The sequence below is a fragment of the Ixodes scapularis genome, unplaced genomic scaffold, assembly GCF_016920785.2.
Source record: "Ixodes scapularis isolate PalLabHiFi unplaced genomic scaffold, ASM1692078v2 PGA_scaffold0__279_contigs__length_252992795, whole genome shotgun sequence".
NCBI classification, from domain to species: Eukaryota; Metazoa; Arthropoda; class Arachnida; order Ixodida; family Ixodidae; genus Ixodes; species Ixodes scapularis.
Genome location: NW_024609835.1, coordinates 173,845,560 through 173,850,849, shown reverse-complemented (window position 1 = coordinate 173,850,849; position 5,290 = coordinate 173,845,560).

The following is a 5,290-nucleotide window of genomic DNA, read 5'->3' as shown; positions in this document are numbered from 1 at the left end:
GATAATGCGATCGACGGCATAGCAACACACATGTCTCCTAAATAATCAATGTGCTCGGCTTCTATGATTTCGCGTGTTACCGCTGACTTGCATTTCCCAATTTTTACACATTCATCCAACAGTGGGGTACAACCGCATGTCCTGCAATGCAAGTCAAGAAAGCCACCGTTCTTTTTTTGCACGTTGTTATTGTGCTCGCGAAGCCGATCATTTAGGCAGCGCCCCGTCTGCCCGACGTAGTGGCTGCCACAGGACAACGGAATGCGGTAAACCACGCCATCTGTACAGTCGACAAATTTCGTTCTGTGCTTCTTTTCACAACCGTGTTTGGCACGCACGCCAGGCTTTGATAGTTTGCACAGTTCCATGAGCTTATTGGGCGCAGAACCTTTACATTGGATCGCATTGCTATTTTCTTTAGATTGTGCGACACTCGGTGTACATACGGAATCACAACAACTTTTCCTTTTTGTCTTGCCGGCTGGCTCTCATTGTTTTCTACGAGACAGCGCTTTCTTAGAAGGCCTTCTGCGACCGCAACAAGAAGGTGTTTTGGATACCCAGCTGCAGTGTTGTTTCCCAGTTATGCTCTGTCATGGTGTTTTTCTTCCTATACTTTTGTCTTTTTTTGTTGTCATTGTAACGATGGTTGAGACTATATATATACCGGAACACGTTTTCAATAAAATTCAGTTGAAAGTTGCGCCTTGTTGTGTCCTCTTCTCTGCTTTTGTCCTCGTCTTTGTTGCGCACACGATTGTATAAGATGTCAAACCAACTCGCCCAAACAACCACTCTTCACGAACTGTTGTAGACTCAGAGTATGAAAAACTTCGAGCTATTCGCCGAAGGGCTGAGCGACGCGCACGTCGAACTAAACTACAAGCTGGCATTAGGGAAGACAGGCGTACACAAAAACATATTCGCCGTCATTTAGATAAACTCGGACGGAAGAAATGGAGGGGAACCTGTGCGTCATTTGATCCCCGTGCTCCTCTCTCAAAAATATGGCATATTGCACGCGGATTAAGATTTCCACCACAACAGAGAACGCCTTTTCACGCGATATCACTTTTCCTAAGACGCTCGCAATTGCACATTGCTGAGGAATTCTGCGCATCTCTTGTCCTATCAGCAGTGAGTGACAGTGATATTTCAGATATAGAGCATCAAGCCTCAGTTACTCCATTTTCACGTTACATGGATGATGTATTTAATGCCCCGGAATTGGATCAAGTTCTAGCTTCCCTCAGTCATTCTTCTTCTCCAGGCCCAGATAACATAACCTATGGCACACTCGCTCATTTGGGGCTTGACGTTCGCCAGCGTTTGTTAGACATATTCAACACTTCGTGGACAAGCGGCAATATACCACCCGACTGGAAAACGGCCTGCGTTGTGCCCATCCTTAAACCGGGTAAGTCCCCTCTGGATTTAAAGTCTCACCGACCAATCGCTCTAACGAGCTGTGTCAGCAAATGTATGGAGCGATTAGTTCTATCACGGATTGAATGGCTTCTTGAGTCGCAATCGATATATCCAGCTACCATGACAGGATTTAGACAGGGTCGTAGCTCCATTGATAATGTCGTAGACCTTGTAACTCATGTTGACGACAAGAAGCTTCGCGGGAAAATTACAGTAGCTGTATTTCTTGATGTCTGCGGAGCTTTTGATAATATCAAACATTCGGCAGTCTTACGGGGACTCCAATCTATCGGAATTGGCGGTCGTCTTTATGCATGGATATCTGACTACCTTAATAATCGAACGATCTACATGCGCACAAAGGAAGGGGAAACTTCTCGTCACAGAGTGACCAAAGGAGTGCCTCAGGGGGGTGTTCTAAGCCCGGTCCTCTTTAACATTGCTCTCATTGGGATCACCGAAATTCTCACAAGAGCTGTACACCTTACAGTCTACGCAGACGACATTTGCCTCTGGACGTCTGCAGGCTCACCTAAGCTCGTACATGCACGCCTACAAGATGCGTTGTCCAAAATTTCTCAGTTCCTTCACATACGGGGGCTTCAGATTGCGCCAGCAAAATCAACTGCCGTGGCCTTTACACAGATGAAGATGACTCGATATCCACTTTCCATTAATGGAACTCCAATCCCATATGCGCCGAATCACATATTTCTTGGAGTTTCCATTGACAAAGGCTTAACTTGGAACTCCCAACTGAAACACCTAAAGACTAAGTTGTCCGCATTCACAAGTTTGGGGCGATTTATAAGTGGTACAACTTGGGGGACGTCTACCTCTGCTCTTCTTTGTTTATACAACAGCCTGTTTGTTGGCATCCTTCGCTATAGCTTGCCTGTTATGCACGGCTTAAGTCTGACCAACATGAAAGCACTCCAATCGCTCCAGGCCCAGGCACTCAGAGTATGCCTTGGGGTACCGCGAGCAACCGCGACCATAGACACGATTGCAGAATCTCATTGTCTACCTTTGAAAGCTCTGCGTACCCAAGAAACTCTACGACTACATATGCGACATCTGACACGGCATCACTCTCATCATCTAGCTGACATTCCGGATAGTTGTTTTTACAGCCGCATCTCTCAAACTATAATTGACAACAAGGATGTCCTTCCAACAGTGTTTCAAGATCCTGTGGTACTCGATACACCACCTTGGTCACTGCCTCCACTTCTAGTCTACAAGACTATTCCTGGAATAACAAAAAAATCGACGCTCTCTTCAGTTGTCCTTCGGCAGCTTTTTTTGTCTTTATTGTATACACGGCACCGTTCTTCTTGCCACATATATACCGATGCATCAACTACGCATAACGGGTCATCGATTGGACTGGCTGCCCCAGTGCTTCATATCAAAGCTGGCTACAAGCTGTCCCACAAAACCTCATCTACGGCGGCTGAACTGGCGGCCATTCGAGAGGGGCTCCAACAGATTAAAAAAGCATCACCTCGCGCTTGGACGATCATGAGCGATTCACAGTCTGCCCTCCAGTCGCTTCAGTGTCTACGTAAAAATAGTCCAAACACACAAGTAATTTTAGACATATTTAACGTTCACTCAGAAATCGTTTCCCTTGGCCACTCCGTATCATTCCAGTGGGTGCCCAGTCACTGTGGTGTCATGGGTAACGAAATGGCTGACTCTATGGCTGCAAAGGCTCACGAATCTGCCCAAAAAGTCCTAGCTCCATTTACAAAATCGGACGTCTGTTCAAGAGTGGCGATATTGGAGAAATCGGCCGCAACGAGCCTCTGGAAAGAGGATATCAACCAAAGTTCCTCTCTAAAGAATATCGACCCGCACTTACGGTTTCGAGTACCTCGAGGCCTGAAGAGACGACGGGAAGCGGTTCTCCATAGGATTCGGCTAAAGGTCGCCTACACTAATTATTACCTTCATCTTATTGGGAAATTAAAGTCCCCAAACTGCTCCATGTGTGGAACTGTTGAAGATATTCAACACATTTTACTTCAATGTACAAGTTATGATGGTCAGCGAAAACAATTTTTACAAGACATTAGGAAGACTCCGGGACCACCCCTTACAATACAGCACTTCCTGGGGCCATGGAACAACGAAGACTGTGCTTTAAACACCACAAAGGCCCTCCTCCGTTTTCTTTCAGCAACAGGCCTGGATAAGAGACTCTAATGCTATGTACTGAACTCTCTTGTCCAAATGGTTGTGTGTGTGTTATGTGTGATTGTGTCTCTTTTGTTCTTTATGTTTCTTTTCCTCTTTCCTAACTCTGTTATATCCCTTACCCCTTTCCCACCAGAGTAGCCAGTCAGGAGATTGTACTCCCGGCTAACATCTCTGATTTCCTTTTATTGCATCAATAAAAAAAAAATATCGTTGGTAGTCAGCTGTATATTCTCTCCTGTCTCAATTTCTCTATATCTTCCCCTGGTTCAAGCTGTCAAATATATATACAAGTATGTACCAACAAGCTCCAGTATCAACCGTTGCTTGAGCTATTTTTATATTTACGAAATGGAATGGGCTTCAAGTGGATAATGTTGGCTATTTGTAATTATTTTTGACCAGATTGAATTGAAATGGCTGCTGATGAATATTGATGAGATCATTAAACAATTACGTGCTATTTCGGTACTTAAAAATGAATATGGCTTCAAGCGGCTATTATTGGCTTATGCATCAAATTTTAGATACATTTGATTGAAATGGCTACAAATGGCTATTAGTGACTAGTGTTGATATTCATGGGTGCTTTAGTGTTTACTAACTGGAATGTCTTTAAGGGGCTATTGTGGGCTATTAGCATATATTTCTGACCAGATTGGCTTCAAATGGCTAGCAATGGCTATTTGTAAGTATAATTGACAATTACGTGCTATTTCAGTGTTTATGGATGAAAATGGCCACAAGTGGCTATTACTGGCTATAAACATTTGTTTTTATTGCAATGGCTTAATTTGGCTACAAATGGCTATTAATGACTACTGTTGATAGTTATGAGTGATTTTTGTGTTCACCAACTGGACTGGCTTTAAGTGGCTATTGTTGGCTTTTATCATCTATTTCTGTCCAGATTGGCTTCAAATGGCTAGCAATGGCTATTAGTGAGTATAATTGACTATTATGTGCTATTTCAGTATTTTTGGATGAAACTGGCTACAAGTGGCTATTACTGGCTATAAGCATTTAGATTGGCTTAAAATTGCTGCAAATGACTTGTATTGACTAGTGTTTATATTTATAAGCAGGTTTCATGTTTACTAACTGGAATGGCTTTTATTGGCTATTGTTGGCTATTAGCATCCATTTCTGGTCAGATTTGCCTCAAATGGCTTGCAATGGCTATTAGTGAGTATAATTGATAATTATGTGCTATTTCAGTGTTTTTGAATGAAACTGGCTACACGTGACTATTACTGGCTGTAAGCATTTAGATTGGCTTAAAATTGCTGCAAATGCTTGTAGTGACTAGTGTTTATATTTATAAGCAGGTTTCATGTTTACTAACTGGAATGGCTTTTATTGGCTATTGTTGGCTATTAGCATCCATTTCTGGCCAGATTTGCCTCAAATGGCTTGCAATGGCTATTAGTGAGTATAATTGACAATTATGTGCTATTTCAGTGTTTTTGAATGAAACTGGCTACAAGTGACTATTACTGGCTGTAAGCATTTAGATTGGCTTAAAATTGTTACAAATGGCTATTAATGACTACTGTTGATAGTTATGAGTGATTTTTGTGTTCACCAACTGGACTGGCTTTAAGTGGCTATTGTTGGCTTTTATCATCTATTTCTGACCAGATTGGCTTCAAATGGCTAG